The sequence below is a fragment of the Hemitrygon akajei genome, chromosome 14, assembly GCF_048418815.1.
Source record: "Hemitrygon akajei chromosome 14, sHemAka1.3, whole genome shotgun sequence".
Taxonomy (NCBI): Eukaryota; Metazoa; Chordata; class Chondrichthyes; order Myliobatiformes; family Dasyatidae; genus Hemitrygon; species Hemitrygon akajei.
In genome coordinates this window covers 42,393,979-42,402,482 of record NC_133137.1, presented here as the reverse complement: position 1 = coordinate 42,402,482, position 8,504 = coordinate 42,393,979, and positions in this window count along the sequence as shown.

Below are 8,504 nucleotides of genomic sequence, written 5' to 3'. Positions count from 1 at the left end.
AAATTCAATAAAATTTGTCAAACACGACCTTCCACGCACAAATCCAAGTTGACTGTTCCTAATCACACCTTGTCTATCCAGATAATTATATATACCATCTCTAAGAATACTTTCCATTAATTTACCTACCACTGATGTCAAACTGACAGGCCTAGGTTTTTTTGCTAGGTTTACTCTTAGAACCCTTTTTAAACAATGGAACAATATGCCAATCCTCCGGCACCATCTCCGTTTCTAATGACATTTGAAATAGTTCTGTCAGAGCCCCTGCTATTTCTACACTAACTTCCCTCAAGGTCCTAGGGAATATCCTGCCAGGATCCAGAGACTTATCCACTTTTATATTCCTTAATTTACCTTATTTTTACCAGGTGAAAGTGGAGAGATGACTTGGTCTTGCCAATAATATATTTGGTAACTAAGACTAAGTTGCAGTGACCCAGTTTCAGTCCTGAGCAATCCTCCCTGTTACCACATGGCTTTTTCCAGTTTCATCCCACATCCCAAACAACGTGTATTAGTAGGTTAACTGACCAATGTAAATTGCTCAGTATGTGTGTGTGAAAATAGTAGAATCTGCGGGCAAGAAGAGAGATTGAAATAGGATTAGTGTAGGGTTGATGGTGTGTCATGTATCGCTCTAATAAGGTTCAGTCAATTATTACGGAAGGATGATGCTCAAGAGATGTGACGTTCTATGTAAAACTGATAATCTGGCACTTATGGGAATTTGGTGGTGTCCTGGCAGATTCTCGAAACTACCAGAGTTGTAGAGTAATAGATCACTACAGTCCATCTCGTCCATGCTGAACTATTATTCTGTCCTGTCTCATCCAGGACACCAAAACACGAACAACTTGATGCAGCAGCTGTGATTGAAATGATGGAAATCAAATACTCTCATTTTAGCCTGCTACAGCTGAGAATCATAACTGTATCTAAGATGTGTACAATCAGTATCAATGTTTTAATGTGATTAAACAATGTATCACTGCTCAAAACCAACAGAAATAAATCGGACTGTGGCCAGTGGACTATCCCTTTAAGCCACAGGTGGAAGCCAGGCCACTGCTCTGGACAAATGGTGTGCCTTTTAAAAAAAGGTTTTTAATTCCCAATATCAATTGTCTTGCTGGCAAGCATATAGTCTCTGGTAAATAAAATTTACTATCTCAGACCTCAGGTATTGTATGAGGGGGAAATTGGAAATGCTTGTATCATTTGTTTCATGGAATCTTGGTTAACCCCATCTGTGCTGGATACAATGATTCGAATAGACGGGTTCACTATACACAGTCAAGATAGGTCTGTCAAGTCTCCTCTGCAGCAGAGGTGGAGGTATATGCTTCATGACCAATTTCTTGTGGTGTACAAATGTAGTGGTCCTGTCCCAATTCTGTTCACCAGATCTGGAATATCTCGCAATGAAGTGTCATCCATTTTACCAGCCACGGGAGATTTCAGGGATCTTTTGGTGGTAGTGTACATTCCACCTCATGCCAATACCAAACAGGCTCTAGACAAACTGAGTGACATAATCAACAGGCATGAAACAGCACATCCTGATGCCTTCCAATCATTTTTGGGGGATTTTAACCCAGCCAGCTTGATAAAGTCACTAAATAATTATTATCTGTAGTACCAGAGGAAATAACACACTGGACCACTGTTACACTAAAACCAATAATGCCTTTTGTGCTATTCCACGCCCTCACTTCAGGAAGTCTGATCACCTGGCTGTACTTCTACTCCTTCAGTATAGGCAGAGACTGAAGACTGCAGCACCAGTAGTGAGGACCAAGAAGGTATGGACAAGGGAAGCACAGGAGCACCTACAGGACTGCTTTGAATTGTGGACTGGACTGAATTCAGGGATTCATCTTCGAATCTGGATGAGTATGCTGCAGTTGTTACCGACTTCATTAAAACCCGTGTGGATGAGTGTGTGCTGACGAGAACATACTGTAAATACCCAAATTAAAAGTCATGGATAAATCAGGAGGTTTGTAGTCTGCTGAGGGCTAAATCTGAGGCATTCAAGTCTGGTGATACAGGACTATACAAGCAGACTAGGTACAACTTACAGAGGGCTATCTCAAGATCAAAGAAACAATTCTGAGAGAGGTTAGAAGTGACACTGGCAGGCTATTACAAAGGAAAACCCCAACATCATGAATGGCAGTGATGCTTCATTTCCAGACAAGTTGAATGCCCTTTATGCTTGCTCTGAAAGGGAGAATAGAACTACAGCTACAAGGATTCCTGCTGCGTCCGGCATCCATCGTTACCATCAGGAAGGAGGTACACACTGAAGGCACACACTCAGTGATTCAGGAACAGCTTCCTCCCCTTTGCTATGGGATTTCTAAATGGACATTGAACCCAACAGCCCACAAATTTTTATTTATTTCTGTCTTTGCACTACTTATTTTAACTTAACTATTTTAGATATATTTACTGTAATTCAGTAACACCGACTCCTGCAGAACACCATGAGTCACCGGCAGCCAACCAGAAAAGGATCCTTTTATTCCCATTCACTGCCTCCAACCAATCAGCCAATGCTCTAACCATGCCAGTAAATTTCCTGTAATACTATGGGCTCTTCACTTGATAAGCAGCCTCATGTGTGGCACCTCGTTAAAGGCTTTCTGAAAGTCCAAATGTACAACATCCACTGCATCCCCTTTACCTATCCTACTTGTAATCTTCTCAAAAAATTCCAATAGGTTCATCAGGTAAGATTTTCCCAGAAGGAAAATCTTGCTGACTTTGTCCTACCTTTCAGACTAACATCAGGAAGCACTTCTTTACGCAGTGAGTTGTTGACACATGGAACAAGCGATCTTGTTGTATAGTTGGGAGTAGTACCTTAGAGGCTTCCAAATCTAAACTTGATCGTTATTTCAACACGCCATGTGAATGGGAATTTGGCAAGCTTTGTTGAGCTGAATGGCATGTACTTGTCAAAAATATTCTAATCACTTACCTAGCTGTAGGTTGACTCATTATAGAGCCTAATGGCCAAGGGTAAGAATGACCTCATATAGTGCTCTTTGGAGCAGCACAGATGTCTTAGTCTATTACTAAAAGTGCCCCTGTATTCAGCTAAGGTGGCATGCAGTGGGTGAGAAGCATTGTCCAGAATTGCCAGGAATTTCCGTAGGGTCCCACCACAACCTTCAGTGTGTCCAGTTTGACTCCTATAACAGAGCCAGCCTTTCTAATTAGTTTTTTGAGCCTGTTGGCATCACCCGTGTTGATGCCATTGACCCAGAAGATTGTACTGGCGACAACAGATGGTGGAACATATGAAGGAGAGGCCTGCACACTCCAAAGGACCTCAGTCTCCTCAGGAAGTAGAGGTGACTCTGGCCCTTCTTGTACACTGTCTCTGTCTTGTGCTTCACTCAAGTTTGTCATCCAGTTGCACCACCAGGTTCTTGTAGGTCTTCCCACATCCACATCCTCACCATCAATAGTAACAGGGAGCAGTGCAGGCTTAGTCTTCCTGAAGTCCATCATCATCTCCTTTGTCTTACCAATGCTGATTCAGCTTGCAGCATTCAACAAAGTCCTCTACCAGGGACCTGTATTCATCCTCCCGTCCTCCTTTTATACACCCAACTAATGCTGAGTCATCAGAGATTTTCTGCAGATGACATAATTCATTGTTACATCTGAAGTCCGAGATATTCAGGGTACACATGAAGGGGGCCAATACAGTCCCCTGTGGGGCCCCACTGCTGCTTATAGCCATGTCTGACACAAAGCTCTGAAGCCGCCAGTCAGGTTGTCCATTATCCAGGATACAATGGAAGTGCCAACCTGCACTGGACAGAGCTTCTCCCCCAGCAATGAGGCCTGAATGGTATTGAGGACACTTGATAAATCAAAAAACAAGATCCTCACAGTGCTGCCCAGCTTATCCAGATGGGAGTGGGCTCTGTTCAGCAGGCAGATGGCAGCATCGTCGACTCCAATGTGCTCCTGGTAGGCGAACTGCAGGAGATTGAGGGCTGATCTGACTGGGGGTTGAAGGTGAGCCAGGACCAGCCTCTTTAGGGTCTTCATGATATGAGAGATTAGGCTACTGGACGGTAGTCACTCAAGACTTTCGGTTGACCCTTCTTGACACATCAGGATCCTTTCCAAGCTGAGACGCAGATTGAAAATGCTCTGGAGAACTCCACACAGCTGCACAGCACACTCCTTCAGGACCTTGGGGTTCACATCATGTCTGAATTTCTCCAGAGCATTTTATTTGCCTTCTGTTGGTTTTTAAAAGCTTCCCAATCTTCTAACTTCCCACTAATTGTTGCAATATTATATGTCCTCTCCTTGCTCCCAGAAACTTCACCCAATGTTGTTCTGTCGTCATCCTGATAGTTTCCTCTTCCAATCAACTTTGGCCAGCTCTTCTCTCATGCCTCCTTAATTCCCTTTTCTCCACTGTAATACTGATACATCTGCCTTTAGCTTCTCCCTCTCAAACTGCATGGTGAATTCTATCATATTATGGTCACTGCCTCCTAATATTTAATTACCTTAAGCTCCCTAAACAAATCTGGTTCATTACACAACACCCAATCCAGAATTGCCTTTCCCCTAGTGGGCTCAACAGCAAGCTGTTCTAAAAAGCCATCTCATTGGCATTCTACAAATTCCGTTTCTTGGGACCCTGCACCAACCTGATTTTCCCAATTTACCTGCATATTGAAATCCCCTATCACTATTGTAACCTTGCCCCTTTTTCATGCCTTTTCAATTTCCCATTGAAATTTATATCCTACTTTCTGGCTCCTTTTTGGGGGCCCGTATTTAACACCCATCAGAGTCTTCTTACCCCTGGAGTTCGTTAACTCTACCCACAAGGATTCGATGTCTTCTGGTCCTATATCACATATTTCTGGGGATCTGATTTCCATATAACCATATAACAATTACAGCACGGAAACAGGCCATCTCGGCCCTTCTAGTCCATACTGAACGCTTACTCTCACCTAATCCCACTGACCCACACTCAGCCCATAACCCTCCATTCCTTTCCTGTTCGTATACCTATCCAATTTTGCATTAAATGACAATACCGAACCTGCCTCTACCACTTCTACTGGAAGCTCATTCCACACAGCTACCACTCTCTGAGTAAAGAAATTCCCCCTCATGTTACCCTTAAACTTTTGCCCCCTAAGTCTCAACTCATGTCCTTGTTTACTTCATTTCATGTTTTAACCATCAGAGCCACCCCACTCTCTTTGTCTACCTCCCTGTCCTTTCAGTACAATCTGTGTCAATGGATGTTAAACTCCTAACTCTGATCTTCTTTCAGCTACCAGTCAGTGATGCCACCATCATCATACCTGCCAATCTCTAAATGTACTACAAGATCACCTACCTTATTCCATCTACTGTGTGTATTGAAATATAACACTTCCAGTTCTGTTCTGATCAGTTTTGTCCCCATGTTGTAGTTCAACTTATCCCACTGGCTGCAATTTGCCCTATCAGCTGCCTGAAATTCCTCACAGTCTCATTACGCAGTGCATTGAATTGCACACCAGCTGCACCCTCCTCAGCCCTTTCACTCCAGTCCCCACCCCGTTCACAACAGCGCTAGCAAGGATATTGGGCCCCTTGGGTTCAGGTGTTATCTGATCTTTTGGTACAGGCCATACCTTCCTCAGAAGAGATGCCAATGATCCAGAAGTCTGAAACCCTGACTCCTGCACAACTCTCTCAGCCACTCATTTATCTGTACTATCATCCTACACCTGCCCTGATTAGCACCTGGTACTGGAGTATTCCAGAGATTACTACCTTGGAGGGCCTTCTCTTCAGCCTCTTCCCTAACTCCCTATGCTCACTGCACAGGACCTCTTCCCACTTTCTATCTATGTTATTGGCACCATTGTGCATCACAACCTCTGGATGCTCACACTCCCTCTTGAAAATCTTCTGCAGCCACTCTGAGACAGCCTGGACCCTAGCACTTGGGAGACAACACACCATCTTGGCTTCTCTCAAGGCCACAGAATCTGCAGTCCGTTCCCCCAACTATTGAGACGTCTATCACTACCACACTGCCTGACTTTACCCTTCACTGCTGAGCCTCAAAGTGCCACTGGCTTGGCTGCTACTGCTGTTATACCCTAATAGGTCACCCCCAACCATCTCCCACTCCACCACCACACCAGCAGTATCCAAAGGGGTATCCTTGTTGCTGTGGGGATGGCCACAGGGGAACCCTGCTCAGATTGCTTTCTCCCCCTACTTCTCCAGGTGGTCATCCATCTTCTATCTGAAGCCTGAACTGTGGGTTAGACCACCTCAGCAAAAGTCCATTCTAGAATCAGAATCAGGTTTATTATCACCAGCATGTGATGTGAAATTTGTTAACTTAGCAGCAGCAGTTCAATGCAATACATAATCCAGCAGGGGAAAATAATAATAATAATAAATAATAATAATTAATAATTAATAAATACATAAATCAATTACATATATTGAATAGATTAAAGTAAAACGTGCAAAAACAGAAATACTGTATATAAAAAAAAGTGAGGTAGTGTCCGAGGATTCAATGTCCATTAGGAAATCAGATAGCAGAGGGGAAGAAGCTGTTCCTGAATCACTGAGTGCGTGTCTTCAGGCTTCTGTACTCCTACCCAATGGCAACAATGAGAAAAGAGCATGCCCTGGGTGCTGGAGTCCTTAATAATGGACGCTGCCTTTCTGAGACACCACTCCCTGATGATGTCCTGGGTACTTTGTGGGCTATTGCCCAAGATGGAGCTGACTAGATTTACAACCTTCTGCAGCTTCTTTCAGTCCAGTGCAGTAGCCCCTCCGTACCAGACAGTGATGCAGCCTGTCAGAATGCTCTCCACGGTACAACTATAGAAGTTTTTGAGTGTATTTGTTAACATACCAAATCTCTACAAACTCCTAATAAAGTATAGCTGTTGGCTTGCCTTCTTTATAACTACATCGATATGTTGGGACCAGGTTAGATCCTCAGAGATTTTGACACCCAGGAGCTTGAAGTTGTTCACTCTCTTCACTTCTGATCCCTCTATGAGGATTGGTATGTGTTCCCTTGTCTTACCCTTCCTGAAGTCCACAATCAGCTCTTTCGTCTTACTGACGCTGAGTGCCAGGTTGTTGCTGCGACACCACTCCACTAGTTGGCATATCTCACTCCTGTACGCCGTCTCGTCACCACCTGAGATTCTACCAACAGTGGTTGTATCGTAAGCAAATTTATAGATGGTACTTGAGCTTTGCCTAGCCACACAGTCATGGGTATAGAGAGAACAGAGCAGTGGACTAAGCACTGAGGTGCGCCAGTGTTGATCGTCAGTAGGAGGATATGTTATCACCAATCCGCACAGATCGTGGTCTTTCAGATAGGAAGTTGAGGATCCAATTGCAGAGGGAGGTACAGAGACCGAGGTTCTGCAACTTCTCAATCAGTTTTGTGGGAATGATGGTGTTAAATGAAGATTTCCGCGTCCTGCATGGCCCTGAGTGCATCCAGCTCCAGTTCCATGACGTTGCCAGTCAGGAGCTGAAATTGGGTGCTCTCAATACTGTTAGGTACTCTGAAATCCCACATTTCACAGGAGGAGCATTCTACTGCCTAAGCTACCATCCCGCCTGCCTGCACTTACACCCGTAACTCCTCAAGCTGAAGTTCTAGCCTGCAGCTTGATGCACCATCAATAACTCTCGGAGATGTGAGGTGAGATATAGGCTTTTATTGGCTGGAAGAAAGAACAAGCAGCAAATGACCACCACACAACATCCTGGAGACTGAGGCCGGGGCTGTGTCTCCAATCGCCTTTATACCGGGGTCCGTGGGAGGAGCCACAGGAGCAGTCAGCAGGGGGGGCGTGTCCAGACAGGTATGTGTAGTTCACCACACAGCTGTTCTCCCCAAATCCTGGCCACTCTTAACAGTGGCTCTCCAACAATGGCCATGCCCCTTAAACCTCATTTCTTCTCACTGGTCCTTGCCAAGTTACTATTAACCTGCTCCGCAGACAAGCCCTGACAGGCCCCGCTTGCATTTTAAAGCTGATGTGTTACATCCACAAGGAACTGTCTCCAACTTACTCCTCAATCTCCCGCTCTGCAGACCAGTCCTGACAGGCCCCACTTACTTTTTAAAATTGGTTATTGGAGTTTTAATGAACATCCCTTCACTTACTGTACGAAGTGCCATTATCTAGTCTGATTAAACTTTCCTCCACACTCCTAAACAGAAACACTAATTTAAATGTAGAATCATAGAAAAACATATCATGATACGATCAGTCCATTCCCACCCAGACAGCCTCAATGTCCTGTGTTTGACCCAAATCCTTTTAAGCTCACCCATCCATGCACAGTATTTATGTTGTACCTTCCTTAACCATTTCCGTATACTCACCACTGTCTGCATGGAAAAAGTTGCGTCTCAAGTCCCTTTTAAATCTTTCACTCTCACCTTACTCCTATGC